Source organism: Misgurnus anguillicaudatus, chromosome 5 (genome assembly GCF_027580225.2).
Source record: "Misgurnus anguillicaudatus chromosome 5, ASM2758022v2, whole genome shotgun sequence".
NCBI classification, from domain to species: domain Eukaryota; kingdom Metazoa; phylum Chordata; class Actinopteri; order Cypriniformes; family Cobitidae; genus Misgurnus; species Misgurnus anguillicaudatus.
Window position 1 is genome coordinate 6,618,662 of NC_073341.2, and position 27,726 is coordinate 6,646,387.

The following is a 27,726-nucleotide window of genomic DNA, read 5'->3' on the forward strand; positions in this document are numbered from 1 at the left end:
TAAATATGCAAAGTGCCTCAAGAGCACAGAAACAAAACACAAGCCAAATAGATAAATCAGATAACCCAGAGTGATTTATAAAGAAAATAAAATAAATTATTAAAAGAATAGAAAAGTATAGCCATAATATAATTGCCAGCTTTGTCTTTTAAATGTAGAAACAAAAAGGCAATGGTTTACTAACGAAGAAACCTCCGTGTAGCCCGGTCACAGGGGATGTTGGATTTATTAAGGCATTTTAAAAATATTTATTGAAAGCTGTTACTGCACATATTATTTGCAGCATTATCATAATATGCTGTATATTAATATATTGGGAGAAAGCTGTTATATGTGAAATCAGATAATGTGTGCATCCATATACGGCCAAAATTAAATGATCCTCATTTCATAACACATCTGCGACGATTCGACTGTGAGATTGGTAGTCGAATCAGGCTTCTCCTATCGATGCATCGAATCTTCGACTATTTGGGGTCACCCCTAGTAAATAGTAACATTTCTAATAACTGAGGCCTGTCGCTTTTATTTGTCATTAGCTATTTGCTGATGGTTGTTATTGAGACACCGCAATTGTGCGCAAATCCCAGGCGAGTAAATTTTTTTATATTTGTGAAAAAATGAGCACGTGAAACAATATAAAATATGTTTAATGAGAGCAACGCGTTTATCATCATTTTTGGTTAAAACATGCTATGGCACAAGCTACTTTTCAGTAGGCATTTTTTATTTGATTTAAAAATAAATAAATTTAGAAACATATTTTTTCCTCTTACTAGGCTATTCCTGAATTCAGTATTATTCTGGGGACCGGACGGAAATGTCTGCTTGCGCATAAGCCTAACAGCTGTTAGATGTCAAAATGATAGTGTTAATGGGGAAATGTAACCTCTCCCATTAAGCAAACGTGCGTATTTTAGTTTTGGGATTTTCTTTATTTGTGTTTATTTGTTGGATCACAGGCTACTTTAATTTTATGTAAATAGTAAAATTTCTAATAACTGAGGCCTGTCGCTTTTATTTGTCATTAGCTATTTGTTGATGTGCAAGGCTTGCACTTTTTATGTTCTTCTCTGTTATGTTGATGGTTGTTATTGAGACACCGCAATTGTGCGCAAATCCCGGGCGAGGAAATTTTTGATATTTGTGAAAAAATGAGCACGTGAAACAATAAAAGATGTTCAATGAGAGCAACGCGTTTATCGTCATTTTTCATTGAAAGCAGGCTATGGCACAAGCTACTTTTCAGTAGGCATTTTTTATTTAATTTAAAAATAAATAAATATAGAAACATATTTTTCCTCTTATTAGATTTTTCCTGAATTCAGTATTATTCTGGGGGCCGGACGGAAATGTCTGGCGGGCCGGATTTGGCACCCGGGCCGCCAGTTGACGTTCCATGCTCTAAAGGAAGTGACTTGTAAGGACCAGTCCTGCCAAGGAAGTATCCTTGACATTGAGAAACACCTACTGTCCTGGTCTCTTCAGTATAGACACTTAAACTCACCCAAGCTACTTACATCTAAACTTACCTGTGTTCATCCTCCTATTATCTCCTTTATCCAGTTATTCCAGTCCTATGATCTTCATCCACCATCTGCAAAGAGAGACTGTTATTATAAAGTTAAGTGCCTGCCTGAAGAACTACTTGCATATTACTCACCATTGCTCACTCACCGTGTGTCATTTAATAAAGCTTCATTTAACTTACACCTGTCTGCCTTCCGTTCCCTGTGTGACAAAAGACCAGAACAATAATGCAGGATCCCACAGAGTCTGTGGACAACCCGGCTTGTGATCCATTTGCGGAATTGGTGCAGCCAGTTCGCCAATCTCTGCTTCCCTCACCACCGATAAATCCACCTGTGATACCTGAGGAAATCTTTCACGCCGCACCCCAGCGCTTCCTCAAAACCCTGCTGCATTCGTCAGCTGCCTCTGCCAGTCCCATGGCCCAACCAGCGACATTCACCGGTGAGGCGGAGGATTGCAGCGTTTTTTTTGTCTCCAAATGCAAGCACAGTTTTCTAATGATTCTTCATGAGTGTCTTCTGTGATTTCTCTGCTATCTGGACGAGCTCTCCAGTGGGCACAATCCCTTTGGAACTCCCTTTGGACTGTTTTCGGGACTGTTTCATTCAACACTTTAAAGAAGTTTTCGGTCAGATGGTAGCTGATCTCTCCATCCATGATAAACTCTTTAACCTACATCATGCACTTCACTTTCGCACATTGGCAGCATCTAGTGGATGGAATGAAATGGCTCTGATAACTGCCTTTTGTCATGGTCTCAGTCCTTAACACTCTGGGGTCGACTGCGGCGCCGCAAACTCTTTATTTTTCAATCATTCCGCAAAGAGACTTAAATTACTCTGCTGATTTTGGACATACAGATATGATTTATATATCATTTAAAACGTTAAAGTGTCTAGTTTTTTTCTGTCCACTCCCAATAAAAACAGAACGTTGTGCTTTTCGCAAAATTAAGAAAATAAACATGATGTGCGTTTTGTTCTCTCTCCCTTAGTGAAGTCCTTTTCAGAAAAATTACCTGTAACTTAACGAATTCTTCTCATAGAAACAAAAGATAAAGGTCAACATAATGGTTGGAATGTCTGCTTTTAAATTATGTAAGTGAGATCGAAAACAGATATTGTCATTCAGTGTAAACTGTATGAGAAGGAGGAGAGGTACCGTCTTTCTCCTGTTACCTGTTTATCTGTAATGAGATGAGATTGCCACACCCCCGCAAAGAACGTGCAAAGACATCCATGTGCATAACTCGCCTCCTGCAATCAATGGATACGCAATCCCACAATCCAGTCTCTCCATTTCTTGTTGTTTCATCTGAGTCCAAACATGACATCTAAATCCTTATTTACTTGCGTATGTGTGTCAGTATCTCCAGAAGCGAGTGTTTTCTTTGTTCTTTCGTCAAACAGTTCACGCGACGGGAACGTACATACACAAACACACGAGTCAGGAAATTTGACGCTCTTTTTGTTATTCTTATAAAATACGCGATTGCAAAAAGTACAATCCTTAATTACTTTTAAGCGTCTAAGCTTATATCTCCGCACAGCAAGTTTATTAAACACAGGATCACTCGCATGTGCACACATTCCTTTGAACTGCTTTCTTGATCAACACATGAGGGAGTAATGGCGGTGGGGGCTGTAAACAAACATTAATAAGTTTATCACGCTTGTCCCTTGTTGTGTTTCTCCTATAATGATTACAAAAACACAAATAAGATTCCAGACAACGATAGGCAGTTCTTCTTTTGAGCTTTTTACTGCACAAAAGTAAACCTCTCGCTGCAAAACCAAACGCTAACCCTGTGTTCATTTTTACGATGGCCAAACAATAACTTTACCATTAGGCTACTATGGTTTTTAAAACGTAACTTATACTTGTGAAATTAATAGATTTTTTTCAATAGAACTAATATATATAATGTGTGTGTGTGTGTGTGTTTACAATATATTGAAAATGTTTGTTATAACTTCCCAAGTAAACCTTATCATGGTTTTACTACAGAGAAAGTTACATTCCTGTTGAACATTCCTATAAGGCTCATTACGTGGCTTTTGTTTACTGAGCTGTCAATCACTGACTATTCAGGAGCTTTCCCGCCTCCACGCATACGGCCTTTCCCAAGCAAAAGTGTCTTAGAAATTGTAAACCAATACATTGTTTTATGTGAATGAGTAGGCCGAATGATTTTCACATAATTTTGAAAAAAAACTCTAGACTACTAGATCCTGTATTGAAAAGTCTGGGGAAAACATGTTTAGAATGGGTTTTGGGGACTTATATCAGTGACTTTAAAATTTTGCTTTTTCAAAAAACATGCATAAACATTTTTCTCTCAAAAATACATGTTCACTATATAATATTGTATAATATTGTAGTCCAGTTTGTGCTGAACAAAGTGTTATGAGACTTTTGCCATTGATATGTTTTTAAGCAACTGAAAAAAGCACAAATGTCAGTGCATGTCAAAACTTCCGCAGGGCCCTAAAAAACCCTTAGACCCCAGAGGGTTAAACGGCCACTAGTGGTTTGTCGTTCATGAACGATTTGTTCATTTTGAACGAATCTTTAATATGACTCGGGACTACCGAGTTGTCTCAGAGAGTGATTAGTTCATTTTGTGTTGACCGCGCATGCGCATTGCGCAACATATGGGTTCTGAATCTGAAACAGAAATGATTAGTTCATCATTCTCTTGAGTCTCGAGTTTGGGACAGGTTCGAGTCTTTTGTTCTTCCTGTCAGTCCCATAGAGGCTATGCTACCAGTACCGGAAAGATAAATGATTAGTTCACCTTTCGAGTTCGGGTTCGGTCGGGTCCGAGTCTTTCGTTCTTCAATAAGATGGAACTTTTATTTTTCAAATAATGTTTTTGCACATATTTTGTATTTTAATTACTAAATATAAAACAATATAGGATACATTCAGACGCAATCAATAATACGAATCTAATGTTGTATTTAATGTGATATACCAGCGATCACGTGACATAAGGACTCGGACCCGGCCGAACCCGAACTCAAGACTTGAATGAACTTATCATTACTTTTTCTGGTACTGACAGCATAGCCTCTATGGGACTGACAGGAAGAACAAAAGACTCGGAACCGGCTGAACTCGAGACTCGAAAGATGAACTAATCATTTATCTTTCCGGTACTGACAGCATAGCCTCTATGAGGCTGACAGGAAGAACGAAAGACTCGAACCCGTCCTGAACTCGAGAGAATGATGAACTAATCATTTCTCTTTCCGGTCCTGTGCTGTATATCACACGGCAGTATATCACACGGCACAGCCTGGCCGAACACAGAGAGTCAGTAAGACAGAGTTGACAACTAACATCTGTAGACACAAGAGGAGGCGTACAAATGAATGTGATAAATATGAAGTTCAGTTTCTTATAATTTGGCTTTGGCTGCATTACCCTGACTTGTACACGAGGACTGACTTTGGAGGTAAGCTAATAATTTCTATCTCTTTTGCAGCTTTCAGAGCTTGTATCGAGAAATAATGAAAAAAGGATTTTTATTTCTCATAACTTGTTAGAAATGTCATAATTGTTTGCATGAGTGGTTATTTTGGGGTAATTTATGAAATTATAGGTAATCATATTTTAAATGAACGAGAAGAACAAAATGACTCAAAAAAAAATTTGTTCATTTTGATGAACGAGATTCAAAGATCCGAATCAGAAAAATGATCCGAACTTCCCATTACTAACGGCCACAAGGGAGCACAAAAAAAGCTAAAATGATAACGCAGATAAAAATGCTATACATTAAATTATATATTACCTCAGTTATATTGCAGCAATTATTAACCAAATAAGCACCGTTTCAAAAGTATGAGTTTTATGAATTAAAGGAACGCACCTTCATAAATTGATTATTGACCTTCAATTGATTTTGTCAGTAATAATATGGCAGAATGTTTTGATATGATCTTTCTCATGAAATGCAAAGATAAAGACATATGGCGCTTTTCCATTGCATAGTACCCCACGGTTTGGTTTAGTTTGGGTCGGGTCAGCTTACTTTTGAGAGATTTTCCATTGGGATCACTTCGTAGTACCCGATACTTTTTTCGTACCACCTCGGTTGGGGTTCCAAGCGACCCGAGCTGATACCAAACGTGACGCGTAAACACTGTAGTTCACTGATTGGTCTGAGAGAATCGTCATCGGCGCCGTCATCCTATTATGTAAAATATTAGCTTTAGCTTGCTGCTAGCTTGCGCTGTCTCAAGCAAGCATGTTGTCATCTGTGCTCTGTTTTAAGTTTCCAAACACCCTTTTAGCGATTAAAAACATCCACAGGTTGTGAATCAGGAACACATAAAAGTTTTTTCCAGACTTGCAGTTTGTGGCGGCACATTCGCGACGTGCACGTCAGTATTATTTATGCTTTAATGCAACTTCATTGAGGCTCAGCGGAGCGCCGTCGACAGACGCCACGGGTGTTTGAACAGAAACTGTTATGTGAGACAGAGGTAGTTATAAACGCGATGTGCAAAGTAAACTTCTATTTGTGGTGGCCAATTTTAATTTTGTGGCGGCACATTCGCGACGTGCACGTCAGTATTATTTATGCTTTAATGCAACTTCATTGAGGCTCAGCGGAGCCGTCGACTGACGCCACGGGTGTTTGAACAGAAACTGTCATGTGAGACATAGGTAATTATAAACGCGATGTGCAAAGTAAACATCTATTTGTGGTGGCCAATTTTAATTTTGTGGCAGACTGATAAATAAATGAATGTATGGGAATGTACAAGGACGCTCTCTCTTGTATGATGTCACAGCCGTATGCAGCGCAAATATAACGACACGCCTATAATTCCTCCCACTGCGAAGTGATACTAAACTCAATGGAAAAGCTAACCACGCCAAAGTGAGGTGAGCTGACCCGACCCAAACCAAACCAAACCGCGGGGCACCACGCAACGGAAAAGCGCCAATAGTAATACCAATAACTAAAATGCCATGATGGTGCCCTTGCCCGGTGTAGTTGCTGGTCTTCTGGATGGCTGCACACGAGGGCTGATGGTACACTCTGTCTCGGGGGCACTGTTTTAGTATGTGTGTTAACAGCGACTGACAGAATACAGCTGGACACGGCTCAAAACTGCGATCTAGTCAATTCACACTTAAAGGAAGATGACAGCTCAGAGGAGCCTGTGGAGGGACAATGTAATGACACCCTCTGTTCATTATGGATAAGAACCAATGTGTAATCAAGTGTAATCTATTTCCCTATATCCATAAAATACTTGTTTCCAAGCCTGTGATAAATGTTTTTATCATATTACTTAACACTGGAGAAAATGTAAAACAAATCTTTAGAGATGAAATGTAAGTATAGAAAACAATGTTTGCACAATGTGTGTTTTTTGCATCAAAACAATATGGACATGTCCAACATTTAGCATTAATAAGGATATATATATATATATATATATATATATATATATATATATATATATATATATATATATATATATATATATATATATATTATATATATATATATATATATATATATATATATATATATATATAAATAAATCTGTAATTTATATACACTCACCGGCCACTTTAGTAGGTACACCATTCCAACTGCTTGTTAACGCAAATTTCTACTCAGCCAATCACATGCCAGCAACTCAACGCATTTAGACATGTAGACATGGTCAAGACAATCTGCTGCAGTTCAAACCGAGCGTCAGAATGGGGAAGAAAGGTGATTTAAGTGACTTTGAGCGTGGCATGGTTGTTGGTGCCAGATGGGCTGGTCTGAGTATTTCAGAACCTGCTGATGAAGTGGGATTTTCATGCACAGAGAATGGTCCGAAAAAAAGGAAATATCCAGTGAGCAGCAGTTCTGTGGGCGCAAATGCCTTGTTGATGCCAGAGGTGAGAGGAGAATGGGCTGACTGATTCAAGCTGATAGAAAGGCAACAGTAACTTAAATAACCACTTGTTACAACCGAGGTATACAGAAGAACATCTCTGAACGGACAACACGTCGAACCTTGAGGCGGATGGGTTACAGCAGCAGAAGACCACACTGGGTGTCACTCCTGACAGCAAGGAATAGGAAAATGAGGCTACAATTCGCACAAGCTCACCAAAATTGGACAATAGAAGATTGGAAAAACGTTGTCTGTCTGATGAGTCTTGATTTCTGCTGCGATATTCGATGGCAGAGTCAGAATTTGGCGTCAACAACATGAAAGCATGGATCCATCCTGCCTTGTATCAATGGTCCAAGCTGTTGGTGGTAGTGTAATGGTGCGGGGGATATTTTCTTGGCAAACTTTGGGCCCATTAGAACCAACTGAGCATCGTGTCAACGCCACAGCCTACCTGAGCATTGTTTCTGACCATGTCCATCCCTTTATGACCACAGTTTACCAATCTTCTGATGGCAACTTCCAGCAGGATAAATCATCTAATCATCTCAGACTGGTTTCCTGAACATGACAATGAGTTCACACCAATGCCTCCACAGTCACCAGATCTCAATCCAATAGAGCAGCTTTGGGATGTGGCTGAAGGGTAGAATCGCATTATGGATGTGCAGCCAACAAATCTGCAGCAACAGCATGATGCTGTCATGTCAATATAGACCCAAAACTCTGAGGAATGTTTCCAGTACCTTGTTGAATCTATGTCATGAAGGATTAAGGCAGTTCTGAAGGCAAAATGGGGTCCAACCCGGTACTAGTAAGGTACCTAATAAAGTGGCCGGTGAGTGATATATATATATATATATATATATATATATATATATATATATATATATATACACACATATATTAAAATATATTTTTAAATTCAAAATATACAAAAATGCCCCATTATTTTTCACAAGTAAATACATTTTAAAGCATTAAAAAATATATTTAGCCCTTCATATATTTGAATTCAAGGAAATATATTCACGTTGCATTGGAAGAAGGTTAAAATTAAATAGTTTTAAATGAAAAAATATACTTTATAAAATGTACTTATTTAGCATATATTTAAAATATTCTTTTGGCCAGAGAAATTTATATTTTTGCCTGATGGGTTTTTATGAAATTATAAAAACACCGTTTAAACACTGGCATTGTCAAAGTTGATACTGGTTTCACGTATGGCCAGCCATGTGTCATTTTATTCATAACATTTTTAATGAAAAACAAACTCAGAGGGAGATTAAATGTTTTTGACCAGCAGATGGTGGATATCATGTTCGTCTTTATCTCAGGTGGCAAGTGCATCAATAATATCATTGAACGCGACTTAATGCATTAAGACTGCAATATTACATACCTTAGAGAATAGGCTGCTATGTAAGTAGACGAGCCCAGCATATAAAAGTTTTGCGTTAAAGATACAATTTGTAAAATGCGCCGAAAGATGGCGCCAGATCAAACAAAAACAATGATGTTGTTTACTGACGCTCTGGAGCAGCGTGGAATTATGGGATTTGTAGTCTTTAACTTTAGCCATATCAGACGAGAACGAGAAATCACGTTGATGGATAAGGTAATCAAGTCTTATAAATGTTGCGTTTGATGACATCGTTTATTTCATTATGTAAGTTTATATGTGATGTTCAAAACGAAACTGTTAGTCATATTGATATTACAGTATTAGTCCAAATTCGATGGTAAACACAGCTCAGAATTAAGTTTTCAACTTACAATCTACAATGATTTTTCACATAATGTATTGACAGTACAAATCTTATTGTGAAGTGTCTTAAAATGACCATTTATATTGCTGCACAATACCTTTTGATGTGCATATCCTCCGCGGGAAGACGCGCTGATTACAATCTACACACTAATGTTGTGATTAATATAATAGCATACGTTTTTTGAAGGGTTACGAATCAAAACAACTCACCCATCGCGTAAAACACAAGCAGGATCAGAATCTCGGTCTAGTTAAATGTTGTCGTGAAGCTCTCTCTATCCAGATAATGCAACACCAAACTGATCCTCTCTCGTTTTGTTCCAAACTCTTCTTGGGTCGTTTGGTTGGCCCGTACGCTTACAGGAGCTGACACAACCAGCGGCAGACGGTCCAGAGATATCCATAAGTCCATAAGCAAGCGCATAGTTCCGCATTTGTCCAGGACACTGGCTGCGTCCGAAACCTCAAGACTGTGAGGACTGTGAGGACTTGTGGCCTCGCTGCCTCATGAGGACATGACTTCGGACTCAGAGAACGGCTTTCCGACGCACTTCAAAGGCAGCGTGTTTGAAATATAAACAGAGAGCGCCTTTGTGATAACTAATCACATATTTGAAAACTACAATACTAATTTCTCGCTAGAAATGAAATTAAAATGCTTAAAAAGTGAAAATATACGTTTATTTTCACTAAATTTGTGCTCCAGCCGCTTCCTTGGCCGCCATTTTATTTTTTCGAGCTCGACCAGTGTTCTCATGTGGGTTACGTCAGTAAAGGCGGTGACAAAGGGTCACATGGATATTAACGTCATTGACAGGAGACTGCACTGCCCCGTGTCAATGTTTTTAATGGAAATTTTCTCACGATTTACAAGTAGTTGAAAACATTACAGATATTGATAGTAATCAGCTGGACAAAATATATAACACTGGCCTAGTGGTTTTTGGAGATTTTACTGCAAATATCTTACAAATTGCACCTTTAAGTGTTTCCCATAATAAAACATAAAGACAATGATGTATTACGTGGCACAGCCATAAGGCATTTAGATATAAAAAAAAGTTTAGTTCAAAGAAAAGATCATTCCAAACCTTAAAAAAGTATATTTACAGGTAAGCAGTTGAGACCAGAATCTAAAAACCAATGAGTTTAAATACTTGTTAGTGTTTTTCTTATATAAACCTACATTGTAAGAACGTCTCTGTATATTAGGCTAAACTTTAAATGGGCTACATTATTAAATTTCATCATCTTACAGGTTATAAAGTCTATTGTATCTAGGCATTCGGGTTTGTTTCTGTCATTTGGCCTAACTAAATTAAAGGGGACATATTATGAAAATCTGACTTTTTCCATGTTTAAGTGCTATAATTGAGTCCCCAGTGCTTCTATCAACCTAGAAAATGTGAAAAAAGATCAACCCAGTAACTTAGCTTTGGTAAACCATTCTCTGCAAGCATGTGAAAAAATAGGTCATTGTAATTTGGCTCCTATTGTGATGTCAGAATAGGATAATACCGCCCCATTTATCTGCACTATCCAACCACAGCACAGCCATTTGGTGCAGAGAGAAAGAGAGCGAGAGAGAGAGAGAGAGAGAGAGAAATAATTCACAGCACAATTGAGTTTCAATTGCAACAAACCACCATCATTGTGATCAGTGTTTGCACTTCATCCGCTCATTTGCATTTTAAATTTTTTTTACAGTTTTGTTTATGATTAGATGATAAAGACTAATAAACTTCTCATCATTCCTCAAATACATAAAACATTAGCCTTTAGTGTTTGTTGAGTAAAGAAAAGACTTTACATATTCATAGAATAGTTCTTTATAGCCTTGCATTTCAAACACGTAGACGCGCTCATGACAGATGTGTGTAGCACTACTCACCGTAGAGGATTCGTCTTTTCAATAATTTTCATCTGTTAAATATTTGCTACTCATAGGCAGGTGTAACTCCTAGATGCAATTTGAGTGCTGATCTTCATGAATGAAACGGGTATATTAAAACTAAATGTGTATAAAAAACAAGAACAGAGTTTGTGTTCTTTCACTCCGCTCAAAAAGAGTGCGTACGCACGGTCGAGAGCATCCGTACGGTGCGCACTTATTTACGCCAAGTTTATTTTTTTAAAAATCCCAATATGTGCATGGAAAATTGCGTACGCATATTTCTATGCCCATTTTGTGCGTATGCAATGTTTATACATCAGGCACCAGGTCCCTGAAAGACCAGAAGGAGAGAATGCATTATTTTGACTTAAAGCTTCTGCTGGCTGAAGAAATGATTGCTCAGACATAGGGTGCTCAGGGTGATGATGAAATGAGCACTGGACATGAAGTTAGCATTCCAACAAAGAAAAGGAGACCTGTTAATCCACATTCCAATGACAATTAAAAAAAATACAGGGTGCTTCATTTGCCAAAGATGGTGGAGGCAGCACATGCAGTACAATGCAAGAGAGATGTAGCTTCTTGTCCCAGCAAAGTTAACTGAGCCTGTGTTGTTATCTAAGTCTGTGTTCCCTCTGCTGGCACCAGCTTGGTCTTCCTCCCAGCCTGGGTTCCTGTCTGCTTTGGCACCTCTCTGTTATTTGTTTGTACCCAGGCCCCTATTGCCATCGATGCCGCCCTCACTTCCTGTTCTGCCGGCGCCTCCCTGACTTCCTGTTCTGCCGACATCTCCCTTGATTTTTGTTCTGCTGGCGCCTCCCCTGATTTCTTTTCTGCCTGTGCTGCCCTGACCTCCTGATCTGCTGGGGCTGACCTGGCCTCCTGTTCTGCCCGCTCTGCCCTGGCTGTGAATGGATCCGTTACCTCTGTCTGCCCCTATTCTCACACGTTACAAGAGACAGATGATAAAAATCAAATTAATAAAAATGGTACTTTTTGCTGTGATATGTGTGTGATGTGAAATCCATATGTATATAATGGATAATAGGTCACTTATACAACTGACTACTAATAAAGTACTACTTGTAATTTGTTATTTTTTATTGTTGTTACCATTTTGCAAACATTTCTTTTTCCCTTCAAAACAGCTTCTGGAAGAAATTAAGAATTTGGATTTCACACTCAATAACCATCAGGTGAAATATGATGTTAACGGCGATCGAATTATCAGTTATGCAGTCGTGGTCTGGCACACTGTAACAATTTCTCCATGGATTGAGATGGTGGGCACTTATGACACATATCCAGAAATTAATTTTACCATCAACAACTCACTCATGCCCTGGCGTAACAATACTTCTGTAAGTTACCCTTAAGTCTTGGTCTACTTCAGTAAATGTTTTTTTTGCTCATGACACTCATGGTATTTGTAGGCTTCATTTATACATTTAGCAGCCTAGATGAACTTTATTACACTCTTTAATAACACTCTTTATTATTCTATAAAGGTTCCTTTCTCAAACTGCTCTGTTGAGTGTAAGGAGGGATTTTCAAGAGAACATGTGGGATATCATGATTGCTGCTTTCTGTGTAATAAATGTCCACAAAACACCTATGTGAATTATTCTCGTAAGTATCTTAGTGAGTCCTTGACATTTAGGCTTCATGAATCCATGACACCACTTTTAATACTATATTTTTGTATTATATAGATTTACTTCAGTCATTATGTTAAGATTCAGATCTTTCCTGTATTACCAAACATTCATATCTTTGTTTTTATTCCAGTGGACCCCTACACCTGTTTTCCATGTGCAGCGAATGAATGGTCTGATGGGGGCAGTGCGACATGTCAGACACGTTCTGTTATCTATCTACAGTTCACAGATATCCCTTCCATTGCACTTATATTTTCTAATGTATGCTTGATTACTCTTCTCATTATCACGGTATTCATTTTCGCTTACAATTACAACACACCAGTGGTGAGGTCTGCTGGTGGCAACATGTCTTTCCTAATGTTAGTGTGTCTGATTATGTCTTGCCTAGGTGCGTTTTTTTTCTTTGGAGAACCCACATCTGTAAAATGTATGTTGAGAAATGTCCTTTTTACGTTTTTCTTTACCATCTGTCTCTCCTGTTTGTTTGTCCATGCCTTTCAAATAGTTTGTGTCTTCAAAATGAATGAGTTCCCTAATATGCACAGGTTGTGGGTAAAGTACAATGGCCAGTGGATCTTTGTCGCCTCTTTTTGTGTCTTTTATTTTATTGTTTGTGTAATGTGGATGATCTTTACACCTCCGAAACCCTTCAGTGACGTACTGTCTTTTAAACAACAGATATTTCTCACCTGTAAAATGGGGTATGCTATAACCACTAGCACAGTTGCGTTCATAAATATTGTTCTTGGTGCCTTGTGTATCTTGTTTTCTTACATGGCACGAGATCTTCCCAAAAGTTACAATGAGGCCAAATCAATAACCTTTAGTATAATTTTTTATATTGTGATCTGGATTGCATACTTTACAGCTATTTTTCTCGTAAATAGCAAAGAAAACTTTCTTATGAATGCATTTGTTCAGATATCCAGTACATATGGCATTCTCTTTTGCTATTTTATACCAAAATCTTACATCATGTTATTTCAACCAAAGGAAAACACTGCTGCATACTTTCAAACATCTATTCAAAATTACACACAAACTATTTGTAAAAAATAATCCACAGCAATGATGTTGCACAGATTCAGATCAAATGCTTCACGTAGATATTTTGCTTGCTTTCTGTTTAAGATAGTTGTACAAATACTGTAGATATATTACAGATACATTACAGATATATTAGAAAGCACTTTTTTTCTCACCTGGTTAGGTAAACTTAGGGTGTTTTCACATATACACTGTTTAGGTCGGCCCAAATGACGTGTCTCTCCGAGTACGGTTCGTTTGGGTCAGTGTGAACACAACAGCCGCACTCGGGTGCGCACTAAACGGCCGAACTCTGGGGCGACCCACCTGTGGTTTGAACACTGCTGGACCTCGGGCCGAACCAAATACAGGAAGTTCTCCACATGTTTAAGCCACTGGGCTTCCGTTGTGTCGTGAGTCGGGTGTTATATTGTGGGTTAACAACAAACAAGCCAAACCTGGTCCGTTGCAGAGATTCGCTGTCTCCTTTATGTTTGAGCTGATGATTTTATAAATGCATAGATGTCCTCCACACACAAACAGTGACATTACGGGCTTTTAGCAAACGGCTCCGTGAGAAAGGCTTTAATAGAACAGCTACGCAATTTCGCGTTAAAGCAAAGAAACTTCGCCAAGACGTGCATCGTTTATCTCCACATCTTGATGTCAGGCTGGTTGTCGTGGAAACGTGGGGATGGTCATGAGACGGTAAGAGCTGTCAGAGACCAATGACAGCGGTGACCGTTGTCACGTGGTGTACGGTGCGGCATTTCGAGTACAGTAAAAATAATAATATGTGAACACGGACCGCACTAACTGAAAAATGATACAATGTATTTTGGTGAGCTCCGAGGCCGCACCACGGTGTGCACCAACATATGTGAAAACACCCTTAAGCAATGTAAAATGAAAGATTCTCTGACAATCTCTGAAGCAGCAGGTGGTTAAAGTCATTGATTAAGGTCTTGATGTATCTCTTAAACTGTATGTTAAATGCTTTCATCCTTGACTGTTATTTACATTATTTACATGTAATTTTTAAAATAAAAAAGCATTGATCCAATAAGATGTTATATAATGAAAATAATCTATGTAATTTAATTGTAATTTATGAAAAGACTGAAATAAAGATGACACAGAAAAGTTGCTCATAAAATGTCCATAAATGTCTGTAACTTAGTGAAAAATTAAAAAAAGTGGATTGTCCACACTGACACAGTTGATAACGGTTAGCTTAAGAAATATGTAGAGCTTTCTGGGTGGAGTGCACTATTACGGTGCATCTATGTACATGGAAGTTTACCTTGTCATTAGTGACAAAGTCTAACTTGGCCAGTTAGTCCTCTTTGCATGTCCAGCATGAGACTTGTACCACTTTGCACTTGGCCTCTGAAGACACTATGCGCAGATTTGATGAATTAGTCCGCTTTAACCATAGTAAGACTTTTTTAAGGGCCCCCTTGCTCTTAATGTCGTGCTTTCATACCTTCAACACCGGTTGCATGGTAGGCTGTCACCAGGGTTCTAAATTAACTTTTTTGACCACCAGCCAATGTGGCTGGTAACTTTCTAAAGTTACCAGCCAATCAGCATTTCCACTAGCCAAATTTTTCCGGTGAGATTAAGAGAAATTATGAGTGCCACTGAATGCAACAATGATTCGTTTTTTCTTTCGGGTACATGCAACAATCCTAACAAAAAATGACAACTTTTTTGTGATCAAACATAAGCTTCCTTCATTTCTCTGTCGATATAGCTTTACTGGGGCACAGGCCACTGATTTTTTGCTGACTTTTTTTGAAAGCCTGCTGTGTGCAAGAAGTGTGCAACACTTCTATACAATGTCCTTTGCTTAACCCACTATTCTACCGTGCAACAGGTGCTGCGAAAGATAAATATGTATTTAAAAATATTTAAGTATAATCTTCATCATACCTAACATTATTAACATGTTTGGAGGCATAAATGTTTGGAAATATTTTCTACATTAAACAGTGATAGCAATGATGAATAACTTATTTTAAAATTTCATTTTATTGCTGCTATACTATAAAATCTCAGTCACAGTTACTGCAAACTGTTTATGTAGTGTCCTAGAGTTAAATATTAGTAAACTAAATATTAATTTTGTATCTGAAAACACAGAACAGTATAACACACACATCTGTTGATTTTCTCAGCAATAATGCAATTCTATAGACTTGACAAAAGGTTTTCCTGAGATTTTTCCTTTAATGTTTGAGACCTGACAGGGTGAGGATGTAGTTTGTCTTACATCATCTCTCCTTTCTGCTTTGCACAAAACATTTCTGATGTCAATCTACAGAAGCCAATAATGATCGAGTCAAAATAAGATCAATATTATTTAGAAACGTACTTCTCGTCATGTTTTCATAATTACTCACTCACGTGGCGTCACCTTTTGAATGCAGTTGAGCGCTCGGGTGAACGCAAAGACGTGCATGGACATGGATACATGCGTGCACGTGTCAGTGCGACTGCTTCGTCGCTTTTACAAGCGTAAAATGGGTAACTACATTGCATATAGATCTGTTTTTGCCGCTATTATCTTTGTAAAGGAATACACTAGTTAACTGCTAAAATTTAAACTTGAGATTTACACCTGGGCACAAAAGATTTACACTGGGGCACCTTATATTGAATTCGGACATGCCTTGATGCCTTCCTGCCTTGGAAAGCTGCCTCAGAAGGCAGCAATTTAGAGTTTTTGGATGCAGCCATAGTCTATCCTCCCTGCTCTGCCCGTTCGTTCTCCTTCTTCTTTTGTGGACGCGCTAAGTTCGTTTCCATGGTTTCTCGCGCTGGTTTGGCTGCAAACTGCGCGCAGCCAATTGCCGTATGAAACATCATCATGTAGCATTATGGCACAGTGTTCATGGGAAATGTAGGAAGTACTGCCAGAGGGATAAATGACCGAGAACAGAGCTTTATGTATCATGCACGCAATGCATCGTGCATCACCAGCCAAACTGGCGAGAACAGAGCTTTATGTATCATGCACGCAATGCATCGTGCATCACCAGCCAAACTGGCTAGTAAGTTTTTATTAACACCCCCCAAAATGAAATTTAACCCACATTTGTTAATTTAGAACCCTGGCTGTCACACTCCACCATTTAAGTTGACGTTGCCGCGATATCTGCTCATCACTCTTTAATAAACTACAAATCGGTCGGCCAGCAGGACCTAGTTGTAGCATCTGGCTGGATTGCCAGAACCGGATCATAGCTGACACTTGGATTGCAGAAAAGCTGGTAAATATGATATTATGTGCTATCCCCTATAGCCTATTTAGTTTCCCTTCATTTCTACACCAAAGAGGCTCCATCCGTCTCAGTGGGACATTTTACGGCACCTTTCGAAGGTCAACAGAGAGCTGACAAGGAGGTGTGAATTGCCCTAAAGGATAGCCCTGCAGAGACCTCCTGCAAAGAATGTCTTTGAGACCATATGACAAACTCTTTTTAGATATTGTCTGTAAATACATTTATGCATGTTTGATGTTTGCTGGTTCTCTCTTTTATAAACTGCTTTTTAAATAACTTGTATTCTCATGTACAATTGTGTGTCTATAACTAAGACTAGATTATCTCTGACAAATAAAGATGTTTAATTAGTTTGTTATTCATACATTGGAATTAATCACAACTTAATGCTTGCTTAAAACCATTCATGCTGGGTATCAAACTGATCACCTTTCAGTTTCCTCTTCATTGATAAATATTGTATGATAGTAGAACAATTTATTCTATTTATTTAATGATCTGGACTGATATTTTGCAAAGGGAACCTAGAGGAATAAAAGATGCTAAATTAACAGTTAAGGGGACAAAGAGAGTAACCCTGCTCAGCTCTGATTGGTCGATTCAAACTTGGATGGGCATGTCCTCCTTGTCAGGAACAGCAAAGAGAACCCAAGTGCAGAAGGATGTCGGGGTTTAACAGAGAACACTTTATTATTTGACACAAAAACAAAAGCCCACGAGGGGGTAAACACATATAACATGAGCTTGACAAAGACTAAACACTAAACTAGACTCACAACTAGACAGAATAACTAGACTAGACTTCTTTACTGGAATAGACACGACTGGATCACACGGACAATACAAAATGAACCTGCACAGAACCAAGGACACAATCACATTACATAAGGAATCCAAACAAGATAACGAGGAGGGAACAGGTGATGGGAATAAGTAATGATTAACAATAAGCAGGAGAATGAGGGGGCGGGGACAAGAAACAAGACACTGGAGGCACATGCCACAATAAACAAGGCATGAGCCTCCACATAAAGCCTGGGACTGCCAGTACCCTGCCACCATTACAAAATACTCCCCCTTTGGGGGAGGAGGACAATGGGGCCAAGAAGCCTCTTCTTTGTTCTGTGAGTTTTAGGCCAAACTCACCTGAGTTTTTGACCAAGAATGGATTTTCAACAATCAGAAAACCACCAACTCACATCTAAACCTTTCGGAACAACTCTTGAAATGGACTAGACGCTCGGTTCTCACACCGACAACCTAGTCTGTTCTTCCAACATGAAAATGCTGCAACTAGACCTGCAAGCCATCTTCTTCCACCTGAACCTAAGACTTTCAAATGCCTTCAACTGCACAGACATGCAAGTATCCTATATCTTAGAATATGTGACCAGTCACGGAAAGTAGTGACACAAGTCGGATCTGGGTCATTTTGAGTTATTCACAGATTCTGAAAGTGCAGTTTCTAAGCTTTCCAACGATGTGTAACACATGGAAATTTGATAAGATTTGGGGAAGTTGTGGCCATTTGAATATAGGAACTCAGAAATACTCAAACTGAGAAAATCGAGACGAAAGGGACTCTTCTTTCCAACTGGGGGAGACAATAGGGCTCATTTACATCTCATTTAGCTAAGCCATACCCCCTGTAAAGCCATTTTGAGATGTTCTAGCATGATATGTAGTATTTTATGACCAAATAACAACATGCAAAAATAAACATGACTCTTTTTACCTTTGTGGGGATCACAAGTCGAATCCAGTCTGTTTCAGATTATCCAATGACCATTTTGTCCACAAATGCGTATAATCCGTGAAATATAGATTTTTTACATCAGATTTCGCATGAATGTCTGGTAATACAATATAATATACAATCTGAAGACTATTTACAACGTAACATGTAAGGGTATATCAGATTACACTTCGTTAAACACATGAACCCGCCTTCAAAGTTTGTATTTACAATGGGAGGTAGTATCATAGATCAGTGGTTCTCAAACTTTTTCCGCGTGCGGCCCCTCTTGTGTACGGTGCATTCCTTCGCGGGCCCCCCAAAGAAAATTTATGACAAAAACTGTTCTAAAATTTTACATTTTAATTTAACAAAACATATAAAGTTATACAAAGTAGTGCTGTTGGTTAGTAGCATTATTTTCTTAGGTTTAATTACACAGAATTCATGATGAATGAATGTATTTTATAAAATTTCATAAAACTGGGGCCCCCTGGCACCATCTCGCAGCCCCCCTGGTGGCCCTGGACCCCAGTTTGAGAACCACTGTCATAGATCATCCAAACAGCGCCGTCGAAAACGTGACGTCCTTTAGAGATGTTACCAATCGCTCGCTCGTTCCTCCATTAGCCAATAACTTCATGGAAAATATTTATAGACAAAGCATGTAGCCAATTATATATAGAATACAACGATCTCTGTGTAACTTCTGTGTGTTTGGACTCATGCTGCGCTGCAAGAACTGACATAGAAATGACGTCAAAGTACCGCGAGAGCGAGTCGAAAATAAACTACTCCGTAAGATTTCTTGAAGAACTCTCGCGGTACTCTGACGTCATCCGACTGCGGCGCCGCATAAAGTCAGTGACGCGGCTGACGTACGATGCGACTGACTGATTTGTTCCGCCCCAGCTTCTTTTATTTTTCTTTTGTTTTGTGCGCCCAAGCTTTACAGTCTGGGGAGATGCACGATATAAGTTTGAAAAAAAAAACTTAGCAAACATGTCTGAGGAATAGGGCAGCCGTGTCACTACAGTCACGTGACTTCACGCTCGAGCCGGAAGAGAAGACAATGCTGAATAAAGTCGTAATTCTGCTATTTTTGGACCAAACTGTATTTCCGATGCTTCAACACAATCTTACTGACCCACTGATGTCACTTGGACTACTTTGATGATGTTTTATTACCTTTCTGGACATGGAAACCATACATAGATTTTCAATGAAGGAGACAGAAAGCTCTCGGACTAAATCTAACGATAAAACATCTTAAACTGTGTTCCGAAGATGAATGGAGGTCTTCCGAGTTTAGAACGACATAAGGGTAAGTCATTAGGTGTGTTCGACTTCATGCGGCGCTGCGCAGACCGATTGGCGGCTGACTTGAAGCAGTGCATTCCGGTTAGTAATTTTGTCCGACTTAAGCTGGCGCTGCAGGCACGTGACTGTGTCATATGGTTTTTAAGTACCGCGAGAGCGGTTTGAGATCAGCCGCCTGAGTTAGCCAGCACAGTTCGCGAAGAGGAGCTGCACGGGCTGTAATGACGACACAGCTGTTTCATGATTGGTCGGATTCACCACATGACAACAATCACGTGTATTTTGTGTTTATTTTCACGCCCTCAGTTCCACAAATGCTCACAAATCTGTATTTCTATAACAGTTAAAGCTATTTTCATGTAGTCACGATGTTATATTGTGTCATCTTCATCAAAATAAAATAGATAAAAAACGTAGACCCAACTACATTGGTATTTAAATAATATATGCTTATGTTGAACTTTATTCTTGTAAAAACAGATGCGGTAGCCTCTTCAGTTCCACTCATGCTCATACACGGACATTCAAAACAGTATAATTCACTTTTTATGTAGTTTACAAATCATGTTTAATGCGATTAAGCAAGCAAACGGCACGTGATCAGCCATGCCTGACGTAAATGCAGCAAACTACGGGAACCACAGCGCGTCCGACTTCACGTCTCCGTTTTCAGCTCCTCCCCGCCGGCTAATCTCGCCGATCGGTTACATCCAGCCACAGCCGATGTCGAACACACCTATAAATTACATTATTTTCATTTTTGGGCGAACTATCCTTATTAAGTAGTCACGCTGTTCCCTTTGGGGGCAGAGGCGAAAACACAAGCTTATACAGTATGTAAATATACACAGACAATGACGCCCCCCGCTGCACGCTAGAATCTCCGGAAAAACAAGCCTATTTTAACCGCAAAATTTACGCTTTTAAATATACAAAAACTGCTATCTCAAACATGGAGAGGCTTCTTCGTGATCTCAACTAACAGATTCTGCAATAAAACGAAAATCACAAATTTTGAAAAAAAAACTTTGTTTCTCATTTTCTCGAAACTTGTGCTGCCGACTTGTGTCCCTGGTTTCCGTGACGGGTCACATATAGCTGCGTTTAAGTCGGTTAAGTAAGATGAATGTGGTTTATGCAACTCTCTCCCTCTCTCTCTCTATTTCATGTTAAATGTTCCTGTTTTGTCCATTGTCTATGTCTCAGATAATCCCAGTAGAGTAGTTGAATAAATATGATTGTTTATCCATGGATGCCTTCTGAGTTCTGATTAAATTCAAAGTCACTTAAACTTTCGATCAATGCTACCTCACGCTCCAGGTTTCAGCAGAATTGATGTACAATTTAAGATATATATTCGCTGGCGAATTAATCAATTAATTGTTACGATTCATTCTGCTAAAACCTACAAAATATATATAGTTAATGACGATTAATTGTACGTATTTGCATTTGAGCTAAATCAACAATTCCCCAAATTGGAATAGTGATAAACAATAGTTTCCCTTAACAGGGTGGTGGAGAAAATATCAACATTAATAATTGTAATTATTAATGAATAAGTTATCATTATCGTTATGCATTATCATGCACGCGGCTAATCTCGCAGATCGGTTACATTTAGCCGCAGCCGATGTCGAACACACCTTATGATACACTTCGCCACTGCTGCGTCACTGCCATTCAATGACTTAAAGGCAGGGTAGGCAGGAATTATCTAAAAAACTTTTTTACAGATTTGTTTAAACTGTCTTTATATACAAATGCATAATTAAAGTGTGGGTACTCTAAAGGGGAGAGTGTGGAACTCGAGTGTCTGTAGACCTCTCACGACTGTGTTAAACACAGTTAATTATTTCCATCCGGGACGAAACATATGATTAGCTTGCTCAAATATCACTCTCTCTCGCGACCATGGCTCCACCCGTTGCTATGGGATCTGCCCAGACATGCGCACACCCGATTGATTTGAACGTGCACGAGGCAATACGAAGAGCAATACTACAGCAGAGAAACAGCACTAACAACTCACAGAAACTGCATTCACATCTTACAGTACCTGCATATCCAGTCAGCAAAGGCAAAAAAGGAATAAATGAAGCAATCAAACGAGAGGAAATATCGCGTGGCTTTTCCTCGAGTCGATGATGCAGTAGCAGTATTGTCTGCGGAGTGTAGTCCTCGTCAGAGTCAACAATGCTTCCATCACAGAAACTCTTCCATGCAAAACACTGGCTGAGTGAGTACTAAAAGCCATCCGTTTATAAAAGCAATCTGTTTATATTCCTAGTGATAAAGTTAGGTGTATTATTACATGTGATTGTGACTTGATGTTATTACATGCACCGCGCTCCTTCCTCTCCGCTTGTCTGAGGTAATTCGCGCGTTCATGTGTTTTGGGGGCGTGGCTTAAGAAGAAACCCAGAAGGGAGGGGGTGGAGTGAATGGAAAAGTTAGCTGTGTTTAAAACAGTGCAGAGAGGCATACAGACACTCGATTCCCACACTCTCTCTTTCAGAGTACTTACATTTTACTTATGTATTGATATATAAAGTCAGTTTAAACAAATTTGTAAAAAAGTTTTTTTAGATAATTCCTGCCTATTCTGCCTTTAAGAAGAGAAAAAAGATAAGAATTAGTGGTAGAGAATCTTTTGTTGTCATTGATGAAAGTAAATTCTGCCACAAAAGAAAGATACAACACTGAATGCCAGATAATGCTGACAAGTGGGATAAAAATATTGAAAAAAACAATTTTCTTCCATTAATGAACAATAACATAGCTGTTTCATTTTTATTTGACTATTTGTAGTACAACCGTGAACGATTTGGGAAAGCCTGGAGACGAAAACTTACATGGGTCTTTGGATTGCTGGAGGTGAGGGCCGCACATCAAAGACCAGTTTTGAAGTTGGTCAAAAGTCGTTCCAGAAGGCATCTGCTACCCATCATACAAAAGTATGTAAGAACTGGGAGTCAAATTCTCAGTGATAGCTGGAGAGCATACAATACCTCGCAACAGCAGGGTTATATTTACTATCAGGTGAACCACAGACACTTCTTCGTCCATCCACAATCGGGCGCACACACACAACACATGGAGTGTGCATGCCGCTCATATAAAGAAAATATATATCGCTACAGGGGAAACCTCACTGAACATTCATTACAACGAAATCTTTGTCTCATTGAGTGGAACTATTGGCTTGGGAAGAATCACAGACAAGGACCCATTGGCCGCTTACTTCATGACATTAAAAGGGTATATACATTAAAATGAGACAAAACAAGACTGGTCATAACCAGAAGACAGTTCTTCGTCCTTGTGTGATGTTTTCGTAGGGTGGCCATTCGTTCGGATTTTAATCCCCTTCATTTAATCTGGAATCATTTAATTCTGCATGGACCAAAAGAGCAGCAATTTAACTTCTTGGTTAAGGATTAAAATTTTTATTTTATTTACTTCTCACATTCATTATTTGTTTATTTATGTATTTCTTTTATTTCTAGAAGTCCAGAATGTTATGTTTTAAGGCACTGTGCACTTTGCAAGGTTCATCTCAGTTGTCAGTTTTTTAAACAGACATCACAATGTCTTGAATAAATACAAATATTGTGAGCAAACACTTTTTTGCACATAGGTCTATAGGTGAAACTCAATAAAATTTGAATATTGTGCAAAAGTTCATTTATTTCAGTAATTCAACTTAAAAGGTTAAACTAATATATTATATAGACCCATTACCTGCAAAGTGAGATATTTCTAGGAATAGAAAAAAATGTATTGTAGTTGCGAGTGCACCAGAGTATTATGCAATTATTCTTGCCTCAGTAAATGCCACAAAGTGTCCTCCTTTTTGGTGTTATGGTAATGGCCACCCTATGTTCTCGGTTGTAATCATTATACATGTACTGTACAAAACTCTACTCACCCCAGTTAAAATGTTTGGTTACTTCTTTTACTGTTATTTTAATTTTTTATAACATTGTCTTTTACCTAAAATGCCAAATTACAGTAAAGGTGTGTAAAAAACAGAAATTATGAGTGTAATTTCATACAAACCTTTACATGAAATTTGAATCCTGGCATTTGAAATGTGATGTCTACACTTGTTTATAAGTATGTGAATATTCCATTCATATACAAAATGAGTAAAGTACCGTGTCTTACACTAGTACATTTATAGAAATAATTAGGCACGAGGTATGTTAATAGAAGTTGCTTTGGTCTTTTTTATAGCTTTTAGTCAAAGTGCAGTTACTTTTGAATACTTAAGGTCAAATATTAAACTCAGATTTAACTGAATGTTAACACTTTCTGCTTTAACTTAGAGACAGTTTCTTCAATTGAAACTTTATTATTCCAATACATTACAATTATTTATTTTTTGGTTTAAACTATTTTGAAACTTTTTCAACCTAGTTTAAAACTTTTTCAACCTAGGTTAAAGGTATTTAATCATTTAGGTAAAATTGTTGACCCCTGCTGGACATTATTTTTGATTAAATGATTAGTAGTTCTGAACCAGATTATGGAAACACCAAAAAGCGTAATTGCGTTGCTGCGTGAGTCACAGATTCGTGGGGTAGGTCTACATATTTTGCGCGAAATAGTCTGGGAAAACAACGATGAGGGAAGCGATCTAACTCATTTTCTCAAAGTGAGTATTCCAGGAGACCGTGGGGAGGCCGTGATCCCCGTACTCCAGCCCACAGACATCGAAGCTTTGAAAGGAGGTAAGACGCTTTTAAACAGAGTAACACTTGCATTGTTTGCGCTTTTCGTTTTTTTTTTTTGTGTGTGCTCTAATTTAACTGGATGAAAAAAATATGTAATAAAAGGTACTTTGAAATAATATATTTTTAAAAGTAAGATAGACAAGTTGTGCCATGTCATTGCAGCAGAAGCCTTAGCATTTCTTTATAAAGTAGTTACTATATTGGATGTTGTTAAGAGGTTACATTAGCAACAGCAGATAATACAGTAGTGTTTATGATATTATATTTTTTTGTTGTACCACATTATTTTAATTACTAATTAGCCGTTGTATGTTGTCTATGTTGCATGCAATTAGCGTTACCTAAATTAGGTTGAGTTATCATGACACCAACTGTAAAGTTGCTTACTCCAGTAAGATATGGCCAACTGGTTAGTGATTATTATTATAGTAGTTATTGGGTCCCACCTAAGGACCCTAGTAGTATGCCAGTAGTAGGCTATGTCTGATCTAAATCTGTTATCATGATAACTTGTAGCTAACGTGAGCTGTTTTAGTGTTACGAGGTAGCTTCATGTATATTATAATGCTAAGTCCCGCTGCTATGAAGGCCTACAGTTAAATCCCGCTGCTATGTGCAAGATAAGGTAAAACAAAAAAAACCCAGTTTGTATCAAGTAATACATTTATTTTTATAGCGCTTTTCATAGTAGGTTTGTCTTGATCAATAGCAGAGTAGAAAGTCCGTAAAATTTAAAAATACTATTGATATTGTGTCACAAAATGTAGTTTAAGGAGTTTTTCAGTCGAGAATGTAGGCAAGGCGAGGCAAGTTTATTTGTATAACACATTTCATACACAGAGGTCATTCAAAGTGTTTTACATAGAAATGAGAAAACAATATATAAAAGAGAAAAAAGAAAATGTAAAAATAATAGATACACAATAAAATCACAATAAAAACAAAGATACATGAGAATTTAAAATAACAAAGAAAATAAATGTGATTTTAATAAAAACAGTTTAAAATGTTAAAAATAATATAACAGGAGTAAAAGTGACTTGAGTTAAAAGTGCAGTCAGTGTGAAGCAGCACAGTGCTCATTCAGTAAATGCAGAGTTAAACAGATGTGTTTTTAATCTAGATTTAAAAGTGTTTACTGTTGAAGCACATCTGATCTCTTCTGGAAGCTGATTCCAGCTAGAGGTGGCATAATAACTAAATGCTGACGCACCTTGTTTTGAGCAAACCTGATCCTAATGATCTGAGTAATCTTTTAGGTTTATATTCAATTAGCATATCTATCATGTATTTGGGTCCTAAGCCATGAAGTGATTTATAAATGAGTAACAATACTTTAAAATCTATTCTAAATGTAACAGGAAGCCAGTGTAAGGACCTGGGGCCTCATTTATAAAACTTTGCGTAGGATTTGCGTTAGAAGTGGCGTACGGATGAAACATAGGACGTGCGTACGCACAGAAATATTCGGATTTATAAAACCGTGCGCACGCACATCCTACGCATTTTTCCCTTAATAAATCACAATCAATTCTAAATGTAGCGCAGCTTTTGCGGCTTCATGACAGGCCCATAGTTGCCCATAAATAGTCCGTGAAATGCCCACAAGTTAATATGCATTGATTGCAAAATCATGTCAAACACAGAGAGGAAATCAAAAAAACTTAACTTCACTCAATGTGAAGTAGAAGTTATCATTGGGGAGGTGGAAAAGAGGAGAAAAATGTTGTTTGGAGGGCACAGTGTGGGCATTACGAATTGTGATGGGGCATTTTATTTCCATCCATTTAATTGCATCTGACAAGCTACAGATGGCGGTAATAATCGACGTGGAAATAGGACATTGTTCAGCGCAAATGTAATCTCTTGTTGCTTTCTGAATGGTTGAGACATATGCCATACATTGTTTTATCAAAAATAAAACACACTAAAGGCATATGCATGAATACCATAATTCCGTAGATTAAGATATGGTTTACTATGAAAACAACTTTCCCCAGTGGACAATTAATCTATCTATCTATCTATCTATCTATCTATCTATCTATCTATCTATCTACCTGTCTCCTTAATTATCTATCTATCTGTCTATGTAATTGCATCTATATCTGCTCCGCCAGACGGACACATTGACGAGAATATCAGTTTTGTACGTTATTTCGTTCTGTTAACGATATTCTTTGAGGATGAATTGCACATCATGCCAATATTATTGCAGAACATATTTCACTTTTCTTTTAGCAAATATGTGTTCATTTGAATTTCTGTTGTAATTTTCGTTTTTTTTTTTTGTTTGTTTCACTGCTGATCGATCAAACGGATGTTCGTGTAGGATGTTAATTGTAAAACTTGCTTTATGAAGTCTTCATGTTATTTATGAGAGGCAGTGTTGCCATTTTCACTTTCACGTGTTTCTTCCATCTACCGACGGTGTCGCCATTTCTCATTTCACCCGTTTTGGTGCGTACGCCTGGGTCAGAGCTTGCGTGACGGACAGCACATTTTCCCGTCAAGTTTGCTTTTTATAAATGACAAATATTAGAGAGTGGCGTACGCCGCCTTTTGTGCGTACGCAACGTTTATAAATGAGGCCCCTGAGGATTGGAGTAATGTGCTCAGATTTTTTGGTTCTTGTCAGAATTCTGGCAGGAGTGTTTTGTATTAGCTGGAGCTGTCTAATGGTCTTTTTGGGGATCCCAGTAAGAAGTCCATTGCAGTAATCCACCCTGCTGGTGATGAAAGCATGAACAAGTTTATCTAAGTCCTGTCTTAAGACAAAACAGCTAATTCTGGCAATATTTCTGAGATGATAGTAAGCTGATTTGCTTATTGCTTTCACGTG

The 27,726-nt window shown here is 38.2% G+C and overlaps 1 pseudogene; it reads left to right on the forward strand.

Moving 5' to 3' along the window:
- LOC129413447 (taste receptor type 1 member 1-like) overlaps positions 1 to 14,362 on the forward strand; it is a 52,319-nt pseudogene extending 37,957 nt beyond the window's left edge.
- The last annotated feature ends 13,364 nt before the right edge of the window (positions 14,363 to 27,726 follow it).